We start from the raw sequence: 25,457 nt of genomic DNA on the forward strand, positions 1-25,457 counted from the left end.
ACATTCTTTTTTTTTTTTTTTTTTTAGATTTTATTTATTTATTTGACAGACAGAGATCACAAGTAGGCAGAGAGGCAGGCAGAGAGAGAGATTGAGAGAGGGAAGCAGGCTTCCTGCGGAGCAGAGAGCCCGATGCGGGGCTCGATCCCAGGACCCTGAGATCATGACCCGAGCCGAAGGCAGCAGCCCAAACCACTGAGCCACCCAGGCGCCCCAGAAGCACACATTCTTAATTTTTTGGGTGGTTGGCTCAGTTTTCCACAGAGCATGCTAGGACAGAACCAGAAAAATCTTGATGCCTGATTACCATTGTGATTATTTTTTCCCCTTGGGCTGGTGTGTTCTGGGAAACAGAGTTTCCACTTAAGTAATAGTGGAAGGGAAGGAACTAAGGAAATTTCTCCTACTAATAGAAATGGACAAGAAAGTGACAAATAATATTCAGTACAGGCAAAGGTGATGGTCAGCATCCGGTAACGAATAATAGAAAGATAGAAAGTGTGATTTCAAGGTAAAGGATTCTAAGATGTCAATTCAAATTCAAGGGTATATTTTCATTTAATCACTCAATGTGTTATTTTAATACAAGTGAAATATTGGATATTATTAGGAAAGTTATTATCATGATAAAAGAAAGCATAGTTTTCTTTTACTCAAAAAAACACAGTGTGTTTTAGGCAACGTATTCAAGGAAGACAATAGAACTATAAATAAATAAAGGTCAGTGGTAAAAGGTAATGAAAATTAGAGAATGGAAAACTTCCAGATAGAAGCAGATTTAAAAGACTGGAGACTGGTGTGGAAAAGGCCCAGAAGGTGATAGAATAAAAGTTGCACAATAAAGGGTGTGGATGGGGAGAGTGTGGACTCAGTCATCAAATCCTTCAATCCCAGCATTATTAGGTAATCATTAAAGCTTCAAAAAAGTTAATTTAGGACAAATAAAGGAAGATCTACCTCAAAAATGCATAATATACATATGGAATTCATCCTGAACAGGTTGAAAACGTAAATATCAAATTTCCAATTTGGAAGAGCAAGATCATCAATTTGTAACAAACTAAACTTTTGGGCAGTTTGGGTGTTTTTCAAAGCTTTTGTTAACTCATGGGGAATAATTAATATGGCCTCTACCTGTCCACAGATGGAATTGGGGTACTTGGTTGAATGGTATTTTTTCCATTCCATTTTGAGAGAATTGAAGTGATTCCACATTTTATGGTCTCATTAGGCAGTGGCTGCGTTAAAAATGTAAACCCTGATATCAGACCTCTATTTTAGGTCAAGTTAGCAAATGGTGCCTATAATTCACCAGAACATTGTTGATACTTTGAATTGCAATCATTAACAATATTAACAACAAGAGATTTTTTTTAAAGGTAAAAAATCGCTGTCTTGTATAACTAAAGCACTCTATTCTTAGGCAAATCATAAACCTCTCAGTCTGAGAGCAACTTACTAAATAATTCTCAATGTGATATTTTAGTCTGAAAAAACAGAGGGCTTCCCATATCATTATTGCTCTAGTATGAACTTTATGTAATAGTAACCAAAAACCCAAGCCTAATTAGTCTCTTCCAGTAAAAGTATTTGAGAAATTTTCCATTGCCCAATACTTTCCCATAATGGAAAATACACTGCATGGGAAGTATGTGTAAATATTTGATTCGTGTTTTACTGATTTCAGTGTCTCAACCTATCAATCATTAACACTTCAAAAAACAAAAAAACATATACCTGGTTGGTTGTTTCCAAAGTACATTCTTTTCTGAAGGATATTTAGACTCTTAGGTCCCTGGTGAACACCCAGTCTAATTTTTTAATGTCACAGGTGTTAAAAATGAGACCAAGAATGTGGAAGTGACTTTCACAGAGTCCTCCACCCAACCTCAGCTGGCTCTAGGAGCAAGATCTTCATGCTCCCAGCTCAGGGCTCTTCCTAAAACACTAAGGAGAATTGCTGTTCACCTTTTGTTCTGAAAGAAGGTGTGGAAATATAACAGCACTGTCATAGTTGTAGAAGTTGAAGTGAAGAAATTTAGAGATTGTAGGCACTGGCATTTATTTCCAATGCGATTATAGGTGGTCACTTAATACAATTAAGTAATGGCCTCTATAGAAGGAATTGTGAGAATGGCAGCTTGATATTTTACTACTATGAGGTAAAGTTTCCCAACCTAGTGCCTAGCATAGGGTCTGCATATAAAGGTGTTAGTTAAATCTGACTGGACAGCAATACGCTAAAGCCTGACCTCTTGGCAAAGTAACCTTTTCTTCCCTTCTCTGCTTGATAAATGAGCTTCTGTGTTTCAGTTTCCAAACCCTGTTCTTCAGCTGATCGTCATATTTTCAGTTTCTTAGGAGCAGAGGCGATGTGGGGTGACCCACTGGAGGCCAAGTTCCAAGGCGTTGCTGCAGGATGAGAAGGTTGCGCTGAGCTGGTGGGGAGGGAGGCACGTACTCACAGTACTCTGTGGTGTTGCTCTCTTCTGAGACTGAAACTAATAACTGAGATCCACATGGTGCTAATAGTGCAGATGCTTTGGTTTAGTTCCTCAAATAAAATAACTGTAAAAAATTCTAGTTTAGATCTGGGCCCTAGATTTATTATCTATCAATAAACAAATTATTAGTTAAATGAAATAGAAATTAGTTGCAGTAAGGAAAACTTATCATTTTTATTATTTATTTATTTATTTTTGCTCAGAACCAATTCAGGGAAATAAAAATGTTTTAAACCATGTTTTTATTTTCCTTGTGCAAATGGTAATAACCTTACTGGGTTCCATGATGATGGTAAGAGAAAGTACACGTGCATATTTTATTTATATCAAAATGTAAGCAAAGCTATTATGATCTAAACATATCTGAGAAGTCACATGGGGGAAGACAGCTAGGTGCTTTGGAAACAGGCTGAGTGGAGGAGAGGTGGTGCAGGGTAGTGTTGAATGCTCTATCTTAATTTTCTCACATGAGAATGACAATAGTACCTAGTTCATAGAGTTGTTTTGGATATTAAATATAACGACATATGTTGATTAAAAATAAAAGGATCGAAAACAGTATACAAGCAAACACAAAACAAAACAAAGTAAAAAAAGAAAGAAAGAAAGCTGGGGTGGTTATTTGAGAACAGGTAAACCAGATGTTACGATAAAGAATATTACCAGGGACAAAGAAAGCTATTATGTGATAAAGGGGTTAAATCATTAAGAAGACCTAACAACTCTAAATGTATATGCACCTAAATAAAAACAGAGCTTTAGGGGCGCCTGGGTGGCTCAGTGGGTTGAGCCGCTGCCTTCAGCTCAGGTCGTGGTCTCAGGGTCCTGGTATGGACCACATCCGGCTCTCTGCTCGGCGGGGAGTCTGCCTCCCTCTCTCTCTCTGTCTGCCTCTCTGCCTAATTGTGATCTCTGTCTGCAAATAAAGAAATAAAATCTTTAAAAAACAAAACAAAACAGAGCTTTAAAATACTTGACACAAAACATTGATAGAACAGAAATGAGAAATATATAAATTCACAATCCTAATTGGAGATTTTAACCTTCTCTCTTAGTATTAATCGAACAAATAGACAGAAAATCAGGTAAGATATAAAAGACTTCAACAACATAGTCAACCAATTTGACCTATTCATTATTTATGGAAAATGCCATGCATCAGCAGCAGAATACATACTTTTTCGAAGTACAGGTATAACATTCACCAAGACAGACGATATTCTAGGCCATAACACAGATCTTAATTAATTTAACTGGATTGAGATAAAATAGTACAAATTATGTTCTCTGGCTATAAAGAAATTAAAATGGAAATTAATAACAGAAATATATGGAAATTCTTGAAATATTTGAGAATTAAACAACGTACTCTAAATAAAACATGGGTTAAGTAAGTATCACAGTTGAGTTTACAAAATAATTCAGACTGAATTAAATGAAACTATTACACATCAGGATTTGTGGGTGCAATCTAAACAGTACTTGGTCAGAAAATTTCAGCATAAAATTCTTATGTTATAAATGAGACAGATCTCAAATTGATAGAAGCTTCAATCTTAAGAAACTCAAAAAAAAAAAAAAAAGAAGAAAGAAATCAAATTAAGCCCAAAGTAAGCATAAGGAAATAATAAAATGAAGGTATTAGTGTAATAGAAAGCAGAAAAATACAAAGAAAAGTCAATGGAATGTAACACTTGTTTACAAAGGTCAATAAAACTGATAAATGGGCAGCCAGACTGACAGAGGGGGAGAAAAAAGCAAAGGAGAGAGAGAAAAGATTATGTACCAATATTAGGAATGAAATAAGAGATTACGGATACTTTAAAAAGACTAATAAAGAAATATAATGACTAATTTTATGCTAATAAATTTAGAAAGTTAGATGAGGTAGGCCAATTCTCTTGAAATCAGAAACTACCAAAGTTCATGTAAGAAGAAATAGGAAACACAATCATTCTATATCTATTTTTTTAAAGATTTTATTTATTTATTTGACGGACAGAGATCACAAGTAGGCAGAGAGGCAGGCAGAGGGGGAGGGAAGCAGACTCCCCGCTGAGCAGAGAGCCCAATGTGGGGATCAAACCCAGGACCCTGAGACCATGACCTGAGCCAAAGGAAGAGGCTTAACCCACTGAGCCATCCAGGTGCCCCAGTTTTATATCTGTTACAAACTATAGAAGTTACAGTGGAAAACTGCTCTGAAGGAAACCCCAGGATCAGGCTGCTTCACTGGTGAATTCTACTAATTAGTTGATTTAAGGATGGAGCAATACCAATTCTACACAAGCTCTTCCAGAAAATAAAACTCATTTATGATGAGTTTTCAACTTATTTTATGATGCAGCATTACTTTAATAAAGACATTTAAAAAAACCTAAACACTATCACTCACAAACATAGAAGCAATACAAAAATACTTGACAAAGTCTTAGAAATTGAATTCAGTGATATTTAAAACACAAGACATTATCACCAAATGGCTTATCCCAGGAATTCAAGTTTAGCTTAAAATGTGAAAATCAATCAATGTAATAAAAGTTATCAATGTACTAAAAATCATATCATCATTTCAGTACATGCATAAAATCCATGCATATGTATTTCATTGTATGTTGTGCTTTTCACTTAGCTTTTTAAAAAAAATTTTCAATTTATTTCAATTAATGAATACTTTTTAAAAAATTTATTTGACGGAGGGATCATAAGTAGGCAGAGGGGCAGACAGAGAGAGAGAAGGAAGCAGGCTCCCTACTGAGCAGAGCGCCTGATGTGGGGCTCAGTGAGGGGCTCGATGCGGGGCTTGATGCGGGGCTCAATCCCAGGACCCTGAGATCACGACCTGAGCCGAAGGCAGAGGCTTTAACCCACTGAGCCGTCCAGGTGTCCCACTGAATACTTTTTCAAACGGTATTACCAAACTCATACAGAAAAGGCAGTCCTCCGTCCCTTTTGTTTTTTTTTTTTCATTTTTGGTTTTTGCTTTCCTGAAACAATCACTTTCAAATACTTTAGCTGCTTATTTCTGTATTTCCCTTCATGTTTGCAGATAACATGCTTCTTAAGGTTTTTATTTTTTATTTTTAGACATCACCTATGGCTTTTCTACTAAAGATGAGAATTTTGTTCTCTCTTTCACACACACATTCAGATACATGCTTCTTCATGTGTCATAGCCCTCAAAAATGTAGTATTGCTTTTTTTTTTAGCTCAATAAATAATCTGTGTTTAGATTATTATATGACTATTATTTGTGGTTAAGCCACATAGTGTACTATGCTTACACCTCTTGTTCAACTTCTTGTATTTCCTGGAGGTGGTACTGTTCCGAGTTAGTGTTTTGTTTCTGTTGCTTACTAGGATTCAACCCCAAATTCTTGCTATGAACTTAAAAGTATATCTCTTCTGAGTAGCTCACATATCATATATTCTTTTTTGCCTGGATGATACCTTTTCTTTTGTCTCCTTGATCCCATTTTGACTTGGTTGCTCTTTGGGAAATTCGAACAACTTTAGTCTTGGGATTTCTATTCGCTGTTATACTGATGGTTCTTCCCCATCTCTCCCTCTTTTTATCCCTCTATTTTCTCCCTTCCCACTTGTCTTACTTTGGGTATCCAGTTTGCAGCTGTCCCTGTGGGTTTATCCACTTAAAATTTTGTAACTGTTGTTGTATAGGTACTTGGGGCAAAGGTGAAGATGGAAATAAGGGTTCTGTACGTAACTGAAGCAAAGTTGTTAACTTTCCACAGATTTAGCTTGAAATACCTCAGGAAGTTGTTTTTTGACTCAAGCATAAATATATTTAGTCTTCCATAGAACACTCAGAATGTAAAGTGAAGTCATGGGAGATTTAGGTATTTGCTAGTTTTTAGTTTTTCAAACAAATCCAAATTACTGATTCTTTGATAAAGGAATTTAGGGTGTCCAAATCTCCTCTTTATACTTGTGTTTCTTTTCTAAATTTTATTTATTTTTTTTCTTAATACAACAAAAAAGTAGTTAGGACATTGTGAAATAGCATAGTGAGTAGTAATGTTCTACATTTGCACAGTGCCTTTTATCCTGAAAATTTGCCAAGTACTTTATAACTTGAAGCAGAGATTGTTTTGTTCTCAATTTAAGAGCACCTCATTCTGTGATGAAATATTATGATATTATGAGGTACAGCTATACAAAATAGTATTTTAATGAAAAATACATACCTTTGGGGGAAAATATAAGAATCAGATGACCTTTGCTGCCAAAAATTTTCAATGGGCATAGCTCATTAGGCTTTTTCAGTTTTTTTTTTGTAGGGTGGCATCTAAATTCTACTAGGGAACTTAGTTGGATTTCTTACTTTGAGTTAGGGATAAATATTATCCATCACTTGGTTATTGGTAATATGCCTTATAGCATTTTAATACTTGAAGTCAGCATCTCCAAACTAACTAAAAAAAGGTGTTCCATTAAGACCGCCCAAAGGTCAGAGACATAAATAAAGGGTTTTGAAAGGAAAAGTATTATTTTGTAGTATTTTTAGTTTCCAAAGTAATAGTAACCCTGAGGTTTTACCAAGAATGTTCATCTATATGTCTCAAATTCTTAATGTCCCAAATGAATCTTAAGAATATAGAGCCACACTAAGGTAGCAAAACTAGATGTTCTATTTTTTTAAAAGACTATTTTAGAGAGAGAGGCAGCATGAGTGGAAGAGGCAGAGAGAGAGAGAGAATCTTAAGCAGACCCCACTCCAAGTGTGGAATCCAATGTGGGGCTCTATCCCAGGCTCCTGAGATCATGACCTGAGCCAAAACCGAGAGTTGTTGCTCAACTGACTGTGCCACCCAGGCGCCCCTAGATAATCTGTTTTGTAGACTACTCTTTAAACTCTGTAGTGACACTGCTTCTTTAGTAGTCAGACTTCTGGCAACCCCAAACCAAACCTGGAGCTGAGAACCTGCCTATAAACATAAAAAGCATCTGAGTGGTCCCAACAGATGTCAAAAAAGTTAGCACTTTATTTGTGGTAGAGACACGCCAGCCCTCTCACTTAGCAGATATTCCATTCCACAACTATTTATGAAAAAGGAGAGGCTGCTCTCTGTAGACACAATGACAACAGAGTCTATAATATTTTAAAAAGATTTCCAAAGATGAACAAACAAATCTGTATCGCTAACTACTATTAAACAGAAAAGTGATTCTTATTGGACTTCTCTTTCTCCAGCTATACTGAAATTTTCTTTTTTCTTTTTCTTTTTTTTAAAAAAAGATTTTATTTACTTGTAGAGAGAGATAGCACAAGGAGGAGAGATGCAGGATGAGGGAGAATCAGGCTCCCTGCTGAGCAAGGAGCCCAATGCGGGGCTTGATTCCCAGACCCCGAGATCATGACCTGAGCTGAAGGAGCCACCTATACTGAAATTTTCTTACATCAAATAAAATCCCCAACCTACATTAATTTAAAACCCTCTATTACCTGAAAAGCTCATGGTGATGTTCGAAATACATCAAAACTCTCAGGTATAGAAAATAGGATGGATTACACCTTACATCATAATTAATGGCAATTTTATTCATACAACCAACAAACATTTTATTGGTTGCATACTCTAAGTGCTAGGTACTATTCTTATGAGAAAAATATTAGTGGACAAAAGAAACAAAATCCCTGACCTTGCAGAACTTATATTCTACCAAAAAGAGATGGATAATAAGAATAACGAATTAGTGAATGTTGAAGTGTGTCATAAGCCGTTAAATATTATGGGGAAGAAAAATAGAGCAGGGTAGAGGGAGCTAGAGAGGCTGGAGGCATGGGTGATGATTGTTGTTTTAATTAGGGTGGCCAAGCTAAGGTCTTGCCCAAATGGTGCTTTACACAAAGACTGGTGGAGGTGAGGGCTGTCTGGGAATAGTATTCCAGGCTGATGGAAAGGTCAATAGGAGTGTGCTTGGTGTATTGCAGAAACAGTGAAAAAACCAGTTTCGTGAGCAGAGAAAGAGGGAGAAAATGTAGTCAGTGAGATGGGAGGGGGAATGCCCACCATGTGCAATTTTAGTCCATTTTCAGGAACTCTTACTTTTACTTGGAGAGACCTGAAGAGCCATGGTGGGTTTTGAGATGATATGACAGAGTTTAGAAGGATCCTTCTGGCTGCTGTGTGAATAGATAATAAGGGGTTTAGGGTAGAGAGAAGAGCAAGATAGGCAGGCAACTGCGATACTTCAGGTGAGAGTTTATACAACTTCCACACACATTAAGCATTTTATTAAAACATAACTCTCTACATCTATCCTTATATTAGAAGTAATCACATGTTCTTAATTCTTATATGCAACATGACATAAAAAGAGATCGGCCATGCACACAGCAGTTTCCCAGGGAGGCTACCTATGCCCAGGGTTTGCTCTAGCTCAAGGGTTTTGGAGTCTGCTCCCTTCCTCCAACCTGCCTTGGGGTGACTGGTGAAGGAGTTGGCCGGACGGCAGCCATCCACAGCCTGCTAGGCTTTCAGGAGTGGGCCTGGGACAAAAGGTTCTCTCAGTTTTGAGCTGCGTCAATCAGATCCTTCCCAGAATTTTAACTGAGACGGATGCAGAAAACCAGTTGAAAACAGAAAGAGAAAAGGACACACAGAAGCAGGTAGGATAGCAGTGGAATAGTAGAGTAAAGAACATTTGTTAAGTCCTGTTCCTCAGACCCATAGAGAATATGAGGAATCTTTCTGATTCCGACCCTAGGACATTGATTCTGAGTAGTTCCTGCTGTTTTGGGATTTCCACATATGTTTGAACTTATATGACCATCCACTCTTCCAGATAAATGGGGGAAAAAAATTTCTCTTTCCTACAAATAAACGGGCCTAATAGAAATGATAACCACTAATGTATCAGTCTTCCTGCACTCGTGACCATCTATAAATCATTTTAGGCTATCATTTAGGCTCTCAGATTTTAACAAAAGATGTACACTCTCTGGGTCCTTAAGAAGCAGCGGATGAGGACACAGGCTTAGCCGCCAGGCTGCCTGAGTTCCAAGGCCAGCTCCAACCCTTAACATCTATGTGATTTTGGGCAGGTAACTTAACCAGCCTTTTTCAGTTTCCATTTCTAATAAAAAGAGATAACAGTATTTCTTGGAGTTTTTGAGACACTTAAATGTGTGAATATGGAAAACCCTCAGACGATACCTGATATGTAGCAAAGAGGCTATAGTATCCTGATGATGAAATAAACCATTATTCCTACGTGATAAAAAACAAAACAAAACAAAACAAAAACCCAGGTGACTGCTATTGTGTGTGAGTTAACTGCTATTGCTAAGACAGGGGTATTCACTATTTGATTCTTTCAAAGAGTTAGACAATTTCTACCTTTTATCTGTCATGTTTCAGTTAACAAGGCTTTGTTAACTGCAGAGCAACAGTTACCTGTGGGAAAGGGGGAACAGCAGGCACAGAGTTTGGTACTTGGTCTACACAGGAAGGACCTGATATTTGGTGTGGGGAAAATGATGCTGACACTCTAGGAACTCAAAACTTACTCATGATTAGAGTCCAAGCTCCATGAGAACTGAGAGGACTTTGTTTTTTGTTTGAACTGCCACATACCAGCACCTGGAATATAGTAGCACTCAATAAGTCTTTTTTGAATGAGTGAATAAAATGTTGAATAAATGAAAAGTAATCTCAATGAACAAGAAGGCAGCCAGAGGATTTTGAAGTGAAGACAGAGTTATAAATAAAGGGCTATAAAAGCACAAAGGGAAGGGTAATGCATTCTGACCAGGGTCTTGGACCACATGTGTGGGGATGGAAGATTCAACATCAACAAAAAGCAGAGGTTTTTTTTTTTGACAAATGGTCCAGTGGGCTGGAGCTCAAAGGGAAAGCCTTCCCACCAGAGAGAATTCTAAAGGATCAGAGATATGGAAATGCATATTCAATCTGGAGAACAGAGAGTTGCCTGGGTGGTTGGAGCTGGGAAAAACTGGTGGAGGACAAGAACAGTCCAAAGGGTATGACGAAGGATAAGACTTGAAAAGGTTTGGAACCAGAATATAAAATGACCTCCTGTCTCATAGTTTGAATTTTATCATTTATGCATGAAATTAAAACAAAAATAGTTTCTATTCAATTACATACCTATAAATTCACAATATTTAAACAATATCAAATATTCCTCAAGATAACATAGGCCTAATAGTCTCTGAGGTTTTATTTATTTATTTAGTTAGTTACTTAATTAAAGATCTTATTTATTTAGGTATTTATTTGACAGAGAGAGAGAAAGAGAGTGCACAAGCAGGGGGAGTAGCCTGCAGAGGGAGAGGGAAAAGCAGGCTTCCTGCTGAGCAAGGAGCATGATGTGGGGCTTGATCCCAGGACCCTGGGATTGTGACCTGAGCTGAAGGCAGAGAGGCTTAACTGACTGAGGCATCCAGGTGACCCAATCTCTGAGATTTTAAAAGGCAATTCTCATGGTAGTGTGGAAAGAGACTAGAGTAGGGAGAGACTAGATCTGGAGAGACCGTTAGTTATAGTTCTAAGTCTTCTAAGAGAAAAACGCTTTTAAGATTTCTGGAATGTCAGCAAACAGTTAACTCCATTAATCATTTTCAATTTCTGCCAGAGCTTCTATACTCAAACAATGCTTTTGAACGCCTTTTCTTCATTAGAGTCGGTTCAAGAAATACATACTGTGGTCCTATTAAGCATTGTGCAATTTGGGGCAGGCAGAGCAAGACAGAACCAGAATCTCCCCATCTAGTGGGAGGTAGATCTCAGGCACGGCCATAGGGAGTAATCAAATTTTTAGATTTTTGATAATCTGATGGTTTAAAAAAAGGTGCAGTTTTCACTTCTTTTCTCTCTCTCTCTCTCTGTCTTTTTTTTTTTTTTCTTAAGATTTTATTTATTTATTCGACAGAGATCACAGGTAGGCAGAGAGGCAGGCAGAGAGAGAGAGGAGGAAGCAGGCTCCCTGCTGAGCCGAGAGCCCGTTGCGGGGGTGGGGGGGGGGGCTCCATCCCAGAACCCTGGTATCATGACCTGAACCAAAGGCCGAAGGCAGAGGCTTTAACCCACTGAGCCACCCAGGTGACCCTTCTTTTCTCTTTTTAAGAGGGTGGATATCATTTTATATTTTAAAGAGCTATTTTCTGAGAAAACTGTTCTAGGCTCTATTTTGTCCATTCGGACTGTTGATCTTTTCTCATTGGTTATATATTAAGGGAAGTAGTTGCTCATGTTACGAATTGCAGTGTTTTCTCCAGTCTTTTATTGGCCTTTGTTTGCAGTTCTCTTATTCAGAATCTTTAAATATAGTGGATATGGCCATTTTTTCTTTTATGGTTTCTGAGTTTCATATCACATTTGGAGTAGCACTTCACACTTACAAAAATGCTTCTGTGTTTTGGTATTTTTATAATTTCATTAACCTATTTAGAGTTTATTTTGGTTTAACTTATATTTTTCTCCCAGTGGTGACCCAGTTATTTGAACACAGTTTATCAATCCATAACCCAACTTTCCAGCACTGATCTGAAATTCCTCCTTTAGTGTGGTTCTATGTGATCCTGCATTACCATACAATTCTCATAGATTTAAATTTATTGATGTTATTTGTAATATGTTTTAATGAAAGTTACTCTCCCTTATTTCTTATTCAATCATCTACTTTTTCCCAGTTTTTTTTTATCAGCATCAATTGAGATCTTTTCCCTTGATGATTATTAATTTTTTTACCTCATAGATCCTCCCTTTTAGAATCATGTTGGCATTTTCTTTGTTTCATGACAATGCTAAAACATGTGTTGGACTGAATGTATATTTGATCTGAAGTTTGCTACTTCTCTGATATTTTCTTCACCAGGCTCTAGCCATCCTCGTTTTCATTTGTCTCAAACACTCCAAGCTTGTTTCTACTTCAGAGACTTTCTACCTGCTGTTCCTGTTTCCAGGAGATTTCTTTTCTGATCTTTGCATCCCTTTTCATCACTAGTGAGGTGTCACTAGTCCAACAAGCTTTCCATGACCTATTTGGATGAGGTGCCTCCCAACTTACCCACACCAATTCTCAGGTGCTTCATTTTGTTTTTTGCAGGAGTTTATCACTGTCTAATAGAATTCCGTATTATTCGTGGCTTATTTATTTACCTTATCTTTCCACTAGAATATAAGTTTTATGAAGGCAGATATCTTCTTGTCCATCTTTCTTGCCCTTTTATCCCCAGGGCTTAGAGCTGTGAATGGCGTGTGTCAGGCCACTAATATTTGGCAAGTAAATATTTGTTGAATGAATGAGTCCTTGCTTTTTCTAAGAATGTCTTCTTATTCTCCGGAATTCTGTGGAGTTGATTGGTCTCCAATCCCAATCAGCATGCTCTGGGCCAATCCTTCTGCTTTTCCATGTTAATTCTCAGCTTTCTATTTGGAGAATGGTGGTCATTGCTTTCCTTCCTTTTAAGAGCAGACAGGGTCCCAAGAAGGCCAGACTGGTGTGAAGGGCTAGCAAAACCTAGGGGTAGAGGGTCTTTGGTTACAAGGGCCAGCATACTTGCAAATGGAATGGACCAGTTCATTTATTTTGAAAACAATTGGTTTTGATGTACTGTCTTGTTAATAACCAATGCTGTATGGTAGTTTTAAGAAATAATAAACATTATATATATATATGTATATATATATATACACACACACACACATATATATACACTCACGTACATATGTGTGTGTGTGTATAAAATAAATCATTAAATTTTACTCCCGAAACCAAAATTACGATATATGTTAACTAACTAGAATTTAAACAGTAATTTAAAAAAATTAATAAAGGGTTTATAGGTAAACTTTTATAAAAAATTAAACTTTTTTTCTTCTCTGTCTCTTAAGGCTTGCAACAAATGGAATATACCATGTAATTGTTTTCTGGTTGACGTGTTATTAAAAATTGCCACATGCTTAATCAGTGTAATTAACTGGATTTCTGAAGTGAAAATGTTTGGAATAAAGCTGGATTTTTGAACAAGGTAGGGTGAGATAAGAGTCCAATAATTGTAAGAGTTGAAGGTTGGTGCCAAGGATCGGAGAAAACTGGGGGTTCTTGCTGATCACAGAGAAGCTTTTAGTGGGTTATAGCTTTTTTTTTTTTAAAGATTTATTTGTTTATTTGACAGACAGAAATCACAAGAAGGCAGAGAGGCAGGCAGAGAAAGAGGAGGAAGCAGGCTCCCTGCCGAGCAGAGAGCCAATCCCAGGACCCTGGGATCATGACCTGAGCTGAAGGCAGAGGCTTTAACCCACTGAGCCACCCAGGCGCCCCTGGGTTATAGCTTTTGATTAGGATACTAAGGTCTGCAGACAGTTCTGCTTTTCAGCATCCCTTTAGCCCTTAGTCTGGGGAGGTCGAGGCAGATACTCACTCCACTCTCTTTTCCCTGCTACCACCTGGCTGGAGCCTCACCTGGCAAACAATCTGTCCTGATCTTGTCAGCAGCAGGTGGAGTCCTGAAGGCAGCAGTGAGAGAGGCGTGTGTATATGCATGTGTGTTTGGGGTGGGGAAGGGAGCTGTACAGCAGGGGGTGGTGAGAGGCAAGCCAATTCTTTGAGAAGGAAAATGGGTCCTCTGTTAGCTCCAGGGTCTTCTTTGAAAATTATTTTTTTCAAGACCATCTCTTTACCTCATTCTTTCCTCCACCCATCCATTCATGTATCCAATACATTCATCGACAATTTTTTGGAACCCTTATTATTCTATGGGGGTACTGTGGTGAACACAATGAAGTCCTTGTTCTCATATAGTTTACATTCTAGTGAAGAGATGATGAAACAGACAAACAAATATATAATATTTCATTTGATAATATGAGCCTTGGAGAAAATATAGTAGGGTAAGGAGAAAGAGAGGGAAGATATTGGTGGGGCTACTTTATATAGAGAGGTGGCGAGGAAAGTTCTCTCTGGATATGTAACATTTGAATTTGAAAACAATAAAGGGTGGCCTATTTGTGTTTTTCTGGGGAAACTGATTTCATAACCCATTAATGGGCACCATACATGGTCTGGAAAATTCTGATAAGACTTTGATAATTTGGCAAGGTTGGAATATCATTGTAAATGAAATGGGAAAGCATTAGAGAATTTCAAGCTGAAAAATAACATGATCTGACTTCAAATTCAATTTCAAAAGAATTGCTGTTCTTTGGATAAGAAATAGACCTTGTGGGTGCATAGGATGGGGAATGTAGAAGATGAGACACCCGTTCATTCAGTCCTTCTTATTATTTTATTCACTTATCACCGTGAGAATTCATCAGACTTCATCAGGTATGCTAAAAATAGGGCAATAACCAGCCAGCTTTTAAATGGACTTCTCAAAATTGGTGTTTTCAAATGAAAGAACACACAGAAAACCTGACACAATTGGTGCTCAGTAAACTTCGATTTTCTCTATCTACCCTTCAGTCGTAATTGAATCTTCTCCTTGGCTGAACAAGGGTTATCTGGAACAGAGTCCATTTTCTCTAGAAATCTGATTTAATTGTTCCATCTTGGTTGGCCTCCGGACATCTTCCATTGATGCCACAGTTATCTTCTGGGATCTCCACCCACACAGCCAATGTCTTGACTCAGCTGGTCTCTCCATGGTCGATCAGAGCTTTCTGTCCTTCCTAAATGACTCAAGGCACATGATAACTTTGCTGTTGCTGCTGATTACAGAGAAGCTCTTGATTGTGTATATTTTGCCCTTTAACACAAGTAGCTAATGAATGAGAAACTGCTTTTTTAAGGAGAAAAGTTCCTTGGCAAAGAACAGAGTGGAAGCTCTTTTATCCCAGAATGTGCTTGATAGTTCTTGTTTCTTTCTCTATATCAGCCTTCCCTTCTTCTTCACTCTGTTTTATGTCCTGGGAGGCTGACTTTTATGGACCACACCAAAGGGTGCCTCACTCTCTGGTTTCAGGTTTGGTCTGGCAGACTGGAAACATCAGGGAGATCTGAAAATGAGAAGGAAATGGGTTGGGAGTATTTATTTTTCCATCTTCTTTATGCCAGATTACCACCGATTGGTTTTGTCCCTCTGCTAAAGGTCACAATTCCTGAGGGCAGCCCTCTGTTACAACTATAGGCGTTCTTCAGAGATGCTGTGGGTTTGGTTCCCGACCACTGCAATATAAGTATATTGTCAAATGTATAGTGTCAAATGAACTTTTTTGTTTCCTAGCACCTATAAAGTTATGTTGACACTATACTGTAGTCCCTGAAGTGTCCAATGGCATTATGTCTAAAAAAGCAAGGTCTAGACCTTAATGAAAAAAATCCTTTATTGCTAGAAAAATGTTAGCTCTGAGAGTCATAATCACAGATCACAGGTCACCATTACAAATATCATAATAATGAATAACTTTGAAATCTTGTGAGAATTAACAAAATATGTCACAGAGATGTGAGGTGAGCAAATGGTGATGGAAAAATGGCACCCCACGGGGCCAATAGACTTGTTCCAAGCGGGGTTGCCACAAAACTTCAAGTGGTAAAAACAAACAAAAAAACAAACAAAAACCCCCCCTCACAATTTCTGTGAAGCACAATAAAGTGAAGAGCAATAAAAAGAAGTAGGTCTGAATAGCTCCTTTCTCTGGTTTTGAGTAGCTCCCTCTAACCCTATAGAGTAAGGGGTGGTAATGGCTCCTGATAGCTCCGGTACCGGGGAGCTTCACCAGCCTTTGTGGGTTTCTCTTAGCACTGCCTGTCCCTTTGTGTCAATGCTATATTAAACTCTCTTCAGTTGACTTGTTTCCTGCTAGTCCCACAGATGGATACACAGAGGCTTCTCTGCAGGAGTAGCTGACTGGGGAAATATAAACCTTGGTACAGAAAAATACTTAAGACTATTCAAACACCAGAGACAATTTTATCTTAACGTGACTGAAAAGGAGACTTTCAAATGGATAGGAGACTATCCGTTTAGCCTAGAGCTGTCAACACATGTATACTTATGGCCTACATGTAGTCCATTCAGAGGAGGTTTGGCATGGGGGTGCCTGGTTGGCTCAATCCATGGAGCATGTGGCTCTCTCCATCTTGAGGTTGGGAGTTCCAGCCCCACATTGGGGGTAGAGATTATTTAAAACAAAACAAAACAAAGAGGCAATGGCAGAATTATTTTGAGAGGAGAGTGTTTTATATTAAGCATCAAATAGCTACTGTATACTTTTGAGACCCACAAAAGGTGAGGCAGATGAACAATATCTTTATAAAATTCTTTTTCGCTGGGAAAGAAAATAATTAGATATGAATGAGTAAGAGCTTTCTAGTTGTGAGACACAACGAATACTGGTTCAGTGTGAATCATGAAGTGAGAGGGAGTGTTGGTTCGAGGTTGTGTGGCATGGCATTTTAGAGCACATCTTCTGGGGCTGTCTTTTTTGGGTTCAAATCCTGCCTCTGCTATTTACTAGTTGGGAGGCATTGGACAAGTTACTTAGCATCTCTGTGCCTCAGTGTCCCACATTAACATTGGAAAAATAGGAGAACCTGACTTATAGTATTGTAATGAGGAATAAGTGAGTTAATTTATGTAAAACCTTTGAGAGGATGCCTGGTGAGAAATGTTTAATAATTCTATTTGTTTGCATTATCCCCAAAATAGACATGAAGTTGCTGGGGTAGGGACAGATTATTATTTTTTTACAAAAAGAACCTTATTTATTGCCTTTCCCTTCAGGTCTTCCGCCTTGTGGTATGATGCAATGAGAACTAATGGACAGGCCTATACCTGGTGGTGTATGTTGTACTTAGGACAGGAACCCCCAAAATATGAATCTGGAACGACTATAAGAGAGGGATGGCTGAGATACTTTTCTTTCTTACTGTAAACAAACTCTCCTTGGAAAAAGAAGGGGGAAGGATCCTGGGTTTTAACTCTCTGGAATGTAAATAAATGACTGCTAGCGTAGATAAGACAAGTGTTTTTAGGTTTACAATCCGTGGAATATCTCTATGGCTTGGGGTGTCATCTGTCCTTAGAAGTACAAACACGTATCTCTGGGGAGAGGAGTTGTCTGTTATCTATTCAATAATCTTTTAGATTTCAAGGCTTGTCCTTTAACCTAAGTCCTAGTAAAAAAATTTTCCAGAAATCCCTAACTGTTAGAAACATTAAAAATTTACTTCCTGACACCTGACACGTGGTAAACCTATGTCAATGTCAGCTATCAGGATCTTGTGAATGGTCAGAAACCATGGGAACTGTGCGGTGACTTTAGAGATTTCTTCCTCCTGGGAGTTGTTTGATAAACTATCAGCATTAATGCAGAAGTATACAGAAAGCAGTTTCTTAATGAAAGGCAATATATATATATATATATATATATATATATATATATATAATCCAAAGTTATTTATTATCATAATAATTATGAATGTAAAACGTCACATTTATGGAGTCAAAACTTGCATTTTATGGAATAGGAAAACAAAGCTCATGCAAGCTAAGTACCTTGCCCCAAAGTTCTACAACTAGTAAGTGGTAGAGCCATGATTCCAATGCATGTTTATATGACTTCAAAACTCATGCTCTTTACTGATTCAGTTAGAAGCTGCATCTGTGTTTTTCCTTCTTTCTTCGTTGTCTTCTTCTTCTTCTTCTTTTTTTTTTTTTAAGATTTTATTTATTTATTTGTCAGAGAGAGAGAGAGAGAGAGCAAGCACAAGTAGGTAGAGGGAGAAGCAGGCTCCCCACAGAGCAAGAAGCCCAGCACGGGGCTCAATCCCGAGACTCTGGGATCATGATCTGAGCCAAAGGCAGATGCTTCAACAACTGAGCCACCCAGGAGCCCCAACTAAAAACATTTTAATGACCAGTCCATTTACAGAGATGTGGGCGGGGTTAAAGTCGTATCAGTAAGGCATCCAGATATCAGCTACAGGGACAGGCAGTTACCACTCTGTGGCCTGAAAAGGCAAGAGGTGAAGCACTGTTGCCAGAGCCAGGAGAGATCTGGAGCTTTGGAGGAGTGTGCCTCGTGGGAGCTGCAGCTCTGGGAGGATCTGGCGGTGCGGTGCTGACACAGGACAAGGGGAGGAACAGGAAAGGAATTCCCTGACCTCTCTCAACTCTTACCCTCTAATCTTGGCTCACATCTCTCTCTCTCTCTTTTTAAAAGATTTTGTTTATTTATTTGACACAGAGAGATCACAAGTAGGCAGAGAGGCAGGCAGAGAGAGAGGAAGAAGCAGGCTTCCCGCTGAGCAGAGAGCCCGATGCGGGGCTCAATCTCACGGGAGATCATGACCCCAGCTGAAGGCAGAAGTCTAACCCACGGAGCCACCCAAATGCCCCTTTGCTCACATCTCTTACTTGTCCAAACCTACTCAGGAACCAGAAGGCAAAAGAGCTCATCATGCGACTTCACTCTGTTCAATAAAATGTAAGAGGAAGTCAGTTGTAGTCATTTCTGGGAAAATTTGGCTTTCCTGATAAAAGAGGTCAGGCATGATGTCAGTTTCTTCTTATTCCTTCTTTAGTTCCCTGAACGAATGCATGATGGCCAGAGGGCAGCAATCATCTCCCAATCATGAGGCCATAGGCATGAAGGTGAAAGATAACAGGCTCAGTGTAGGAGCAGTATGATACGAGGAGCGTGGGTCTCTGGCAGCATTGTTTAGCAGTTGAGTAAGCTTCCGGGATCACTGTCTTCAGACTTCTTCATTTATAAATGATTTTTGAGTCTCTTACTTTCATCTGGTCCAAGTCCTACATGATATAGTGTATAGCTTTCGTGGTTGGTCTGATGAGATACAATAAAATCTGTCCCATTAAGGAACTGCCCAAAATAGCGAGGATAAAATATTCTTATGATTGAGGAAGTAAAAATATGACATCTCAGTTTGTATAGGACCAAAATGAAAAAAGTGAAACTTATTTTATCCAATAGCTTATACAATAGTACATTTTTACTGCTACATTTTTGTTCACTGTTCTCACTTTTTTTTTTTTTTTTTTAAGATTTTATTTATTTGACAGTGAGAGAGAGCGCAAGCAGAGGGTGGGGAACAGGCAGAGGGAGAAACAAGCTTCGGGCTGAGCAAGGAGCCCAGCGCTGGGCTTGATCCCAGGACCACAGGATCATGACCAGAGCCAAAGGCAGACGCCCAGTGACTAAGCCACCCAGGCGCCCACACTGTTCCCACTTGTGATACTTGCTTGATAATTGGCTTTGATTGGACTACAGGCTCTGTGCTGTTGGGACCATGCCTGTCTTGCTGACTGCCTGCTTCCGAGGCCTCATCTAGTGCCTGATGAAGAGTAGGTTCCCAATGGCTAGTTAGTGACTTAAACCAACATTGCCCAGAGTCGTTAAAGTCACACCTTGACTTTGCTTTCCTCGACCTTTGCTGAAGTCAAGACCTTGCTATAATTTTCTTGGATTAAAAATTCTCTTAGTCACAGCTTCTCAAGAAAAAATTTATCTTGTAAGAGCTGAAACATCAGAGACTGATTTTTCTACCACTTATTAATATTTGAGGATATTCCCTTGACTGTGAGTGAATGAATAGGCACAGCAATTTATAGATAGTTTTGGGTCACAGGATCGGGCATCTAGAAGTTGTTGTTCAGGCTGTGCTGGAATCTTCTGCTTATTTAAAAGAATTATGCCCCTATTCATTTGTTTGTCCAGCCCTGTAGACAAATACTTCATATCCAAGCCACAAAACTAAAAGTAGATTTACTTAAGGAGGAGGATGAAGACTAGAAGACAAGCTGCATTTTATTGGGGAAGAAGGTGGGTGGAGGACCTGCTTTATTGTGAAAACATTTTATTTTTATTTTGAGGTGTTATTCATAGTGGAATTTGGTTACAAAAAAAAAACCACCTTGTGCAACTGGAATGTTCGTCTAAGTACGGGGAAAAGTTATATAAATAACTTTTTTTTTTTTAATGGCTCGCTTTGTTATTAAAAAATACATAATCTAAATGCTATAGTTTTTGTTCTGTCATATGGCTGCAATTACATATGGAGTTAGAAATGATCATGCTAATATTTATTGTGCTATCCTGTTAAGTACTAGAGATATAGAGATAATTAGGTCCATGTTATAGCTTTTCAAATCAATAACATGAAGAAAACAGGTCTCTAGTGTAGGCTGTCATTTATTGGAACTGATTGATATATATTTTATCTACTCATTATATCTCATATTGATTTTAGATGGGAGCAGAATTTTGAGGGAACAAGAGTATTTTTAACATTTAGGTAATTTGATTATTGCTAACCGTTCTCCATAATCCAGTCACAAGAAGACAGTGTCCCTTTTCATAATCTTATTTTAACCAAGCTATCCACAAAGAGAAAAACAAATTTATAATAATTCAGTAACTAAAAAAAACCCTCTGAGCTGCTAGGAAAAGGATTAGAGAGTGTAAAATTGAAGGGAACTGATTTGACTGGCAAATGACTATGAACTGTTTTCTTGTTCTGCCTGTTTGTTTTCCAAACATTTCAGATTAGCACATTAAACAGTTGAGAATCTGTGTTGAGGCACTTCACATTGTGAAGGTAGATCAGAAATAGTCTGTTTTCTTTCCTATAATCTTTTTCTGCTTACAGTTTTAGTTTTCTACACCTAGGTTAGGGAAAAAAAAAATACAAATTTGTGGTAGAGCAATAGCCATTGTATTTACTATCTTGGGGGGAAAAAGGGAAAAGAAGTAAATGCAATAAAAAAGAAAACCCTATAAATTCCCAAGTGTTGGTCTTTTTAGGTAACTCTTAGGAGCTTTGGGCTCGTCATCTGAATACAAAAGGACAGTGTCCAGAACTATGAAAGATGCAAAAACACAGCATGTGGGTTTCATGAGCTGTTTCATGCTGTAGTCACACAGAAAGTCAAGGTGATGGTCTGTTCTTGACTTATACTTAATGAAGGAGAATTTTATTTTTTATTTTATTTTTTATTTTTTTAAAGATTTTATTTATTTTTTTGACAGAGATCACAAGTAGATGGAGAAGCAGGCAGAGAGAGAGAGAGAGAGAGAGAGAGAAGCAGGCTCCCTGCTGAGCAGAGAGCCCCATGCAGGACTCGATCCCAGGACCCTGAGATCATGACCTGAGCCGAAGGCAGCGGCTTAACCCACTGAGCCACCCAGGCGCCCATGAAGGAGAATTTTAAATCAATACCTTAATGCAGCCTACCTACGGTTACCTGGAATACACTCCCAGCACATGCATAAAAGGAAAGCTTTGTTTGTATGTGTGAAGCAGATGGAGGTCTGGGAGGAGGTTGTGGGTTGAGTAGTTCTAATATCAATTTTACAGCATCTCTTTATGACTATAATTGCTTTTATGGGGTTTAGCAACTCCCAGTTGGATCCATTTAAATTTAATTTGCATTGGAATTGCAAAATTTGATAAGGGAAACCAAATCCCTGTGGATCATTAAAACATTGGATGCTAGGGAGTTAATATATCTTACGAAATACAGTGTGAAACAACCATATTTTGAGAAAAGCCGGGTATCATGGTCCATGACCTGAACGAACTGCCATCTACTCTCCACGTTTTCCACGTATTTTCTTGTCATGTCAAGTGACTGAGAATTGTGGTCTTTTCCCTTGTATTTAAAAAAAAAAATTAAAATGTTTAAAATTTTTAATTTGGGGTAATTGTAGATTGACATGAAGTTGTAAGGAATAATAAATCTTGCTTACATTTTACCCAATTTCCTCTCAAGGTGGTATCATGCAAAACTATAGTACACATCACAACCAAGAGATTGACATAGCTGCAGTCAAGATACAGAACATTTTTATCACCACTAGAATCCTTCATGTTGCCTTTTATAGCCACATCTACTTCCCTCCTACACTCTATCTCTGCTTTAAACTTCTGATAACTACTAATCTGCTTTCCATCTCTATAATTTTTTATCATTTCAAGAATGTTATATAAATGGAATCAGTATGTAACCTTTTGAATTGGCTTCCCCCCCCACCCCCAAAGTATTATTATCTGGTGACTTATCCAAATGGTGGCATGTCTCAAAGTCCACGTGTTTTTATTCCAGAATACCATTCCATACAGATACACTACAGTTTTGTTTTTTGTTTTTGTTTTTTTAAATCATTTACCCAGTGATAGGTATTTGGATTGTTTCTAGTTTGGGGCAATTAGGAATAAAGCTGTTATAAACATTCATGTATAGGGTTTTGTGTGAACATAGTCTTCATTTCTCTGGGATAAATGCCTAGGAGTGCAATTGCTGGGTTGTGTAGTAATTGCAAGTTTAGCTTTTTAAGAAACTGCCAATCTGCTTTCCAGAGTGGCTGTACCATTGTATGTTTCTACCAGCAGTTAGTGAGTGATCCCATATCTCCACATTCTTGCTAACGTTTAGTGTCACGATTTTTATTGCAGCCCTTCTGATAGGTATGGAGTGATACCTCACTGTGATTTTAATTGCAATGCTCTGATGCTAATCATGTTGAACATCTTTTCATGTGCTTATTGCCACAGTAAAATGTCTCTTCGTATCTTTTGCCAATTTTCTAATTGGATTGTTTATTTTTTTTTACTGGTGAGTTCTGAGAGTTATTTTTATGTTTTAGATACTAGTGCTTTGTTACATATGTGGTCTGAAAATATGGGTTTATAGTTTTCTTTCTTCTTTTTTTGTACTTTGTGTGGCTGGTTTTGGTATCAGGGTAATACTAGCTTTATAAAATGAGTTGGAAAATGTTCCTTGCTCTGCTTTTTTTCTGGAAGAGGTTATGCAGAATTAACGTTACTATTTATTATTTTTTTTTGTAAAGTTTTTTTTAAATTTATTTACTTGAGAGAGAGAGCATAAGCAGGGAGAGCAGTAGGCAGAGGGAGAACAGGCTCTTCACTGAGCAAGGAGCCCAATGCAGGTCTTGATTCCAAGACCCTAGGATCATGATCTGAGCCAAAGGCAGCCGCTTAACCGACTGAGCCACCCTAGAATTTGTGATGATTCTCAAATGTTTGATAGAATTCTCCAGTGAAGCCATCTGGTCTGGAGATTTTTTTTTTTTTTTTTTTGAGAGCATTGAGAATTATGAATTCAATTTCCTTAATGGTTATAAGGATATTCTAGTGATCCATTTCAAACTGGCAGAGTTATGGTAGTTTTTTTTTTTTAATTGGTGCATTTTATCTAAGGTTTTGAATTTTTGTGTATAATCTGTTCTAGTAATCCCTAATACCTTTCTGATGTCTTCAGGGTCTGTAATGATATCCCCTTGTTGACCTAAAAAGAAGTAAACCAAGGAAAGCTCAAAACTGTCAAGAAGATGAGTTTATTTGGGAATAACAGAACTTGTAATTTGTAATTTGGAACACACAAACTGTATTAAGATACAGGTAAGCCCATTGAGGGGGTAGTTTGATGTGAGTAAGGAATATAAAGATTAGAGAGTTCAGTGAGAGTCTGTGAAAATAAAAAACAAATGGAGATCAGATTTGAAAATTCCCCAAGTTGACAAAACCAGTCCAGTCATACAAATAAAGCTTAATCCAGCTTATTTTGTGAGATCAACTCGACCTGGGTCGTGTCTTGCTCATGTCTCTGGAAACCATAAGCAAAAATTTCCAAAGGTTAATATGAGGTAACCTTCACCAACTCCCTGACTTATAAGAACACTCCAACATTATCAGTTATCTATAAATCAAGCACTTGTGGAATATCAGTCTCTCAGTCCATAAGTTTTGTTTTTTTGAGAGCACATGCATGAGATTTCCTATTTTATCTTCCTTCCTTCCTTCCTTCCTTCCTTCCTTCCTTCCTTCTTCTTTCCCTCCCTCCTTTCCTTTGTAGATTTATTCATTTTAGAAAGAGAGAGCACTTGCGTGCATGCATAAGCCAGGGGAGAGGTAGAGGGAGAGAAACTCAGATTGCACAGAAGGCATAGCCCAGGCACAGCCTGGGTTTAATCTCATGACCCTAATATCATGACCTGAGCTGAAGTCAAGAACCAACGGCTCAGCTGACTGAGCCACCCAGGCACCACAGAACTTATCACAGTTTACCGATACTTGATTGAGGTGCAGAAACCTTACTAGACTTTATATCCCTTTACTCTCCCTATTTAGAAACATTAGACAATGTTATAATTTTTGCTTCAAACTTTAAACATAATGCAGAAAACCCAAGAGAAGGAAAATCTGTTGTATTGACTTTTATGTTTTCTTTCTTTCTTTCTGATATTACAAGAATACTTTTTAATTGTTTTTTTTTTCTTTTCAGAGAATTTCTTCAAACCGTTCTTTGGGTCATTCTGCTGGCAATGAATTCTGGTTTTCTTCATCTGAAAATATCTGACTTTCCTTTTATTTTTAGAGGGTATTTTCGTTGGATATAGAATTCTGGATCAACAGTTCTTTTTTTTTTTTTTTTTTCAGCATGAAAAAATGTTATTCCACTACCTTCTGACATTATGTATCCCCCAACACTGAGGAATCCATTCTCATTCAAATTGTTTACCTTTATAAGTAAGGTGGCATTTTTCTTTCACTTTTAAAATACACTTTATTTTTGGGCACCTGGGTGGCTCAATGTGTTAAGCCGCTGCCTTCCGCTCAGGTCATGATCCCAGCGTCCTGGGATAGAGACCCGCATTGGGCTCTCTGCTCAGGAGGGAGCCTGCTTCCCCCTCTCTCTCTCTGCCTGTCTCTGCCTGATTGTGATCTCTCTGTCAAATAAATAAATAAAATCTTAAAAAAAAAAATACCCTTGATTTTTAAAAGCAGTTTTAGGTTCACAGCAAAACTGAGCAAAGTGTATAGAGATCTCAGAGCGCCTAGTGTCTCAGTTGGTTAAGCATCTGACTCTTGATTTTGGCTCAGGTCATGATCTCACAGTCCTGAGATGGTGCTCCAGGTTGGCGCCATGCTCAGTCTTCTATCACTTTGCCCCTCCCCCTGCTTGTGCTCTCTCTCTTT

General features: G+C 38.1%; 1 long non-coding RNA gene across 1 annotated transcript in view; it reads left to right on the top strand.

Annotated features, from left to right (window-relative positions):
• The window catches only part of LOC132017944 (uncharacterized), a 26,035-nt gene extending 813 nt beyond the window's left edge, over positions 1–25,222 (top strand). Inside the window, exons 2-3 of the long non-coding RNA XR_009404427.1 lie at positions 23,740–23,879; positions 24,763–25,222. This is a non-coding gene — a long non-coding RNA (uncharacterized LOC132017944). The remainder of the gene's footprint in view (positions 1–23,739; positions 23,880–24,762) is intronic.
• Positions 25,223–25,457: the final 235 nt, after the last annotated feature.

The sequence above is a fragment of the Mustela nigripes genome, chromosome 5 (genome assembly GCF_022355385.1).
Source record: "Mustela nigripes isolate SB6536 chromosome 5, MUSNIG.SB6536, whole genome shotgun sequence".
Classification (NCBI taxonomy): Eukaryota; Metazoa; Chordata; class Mammalia; order Carnivora; family Mustelidae; genus Mustela; species Mustela nigripes.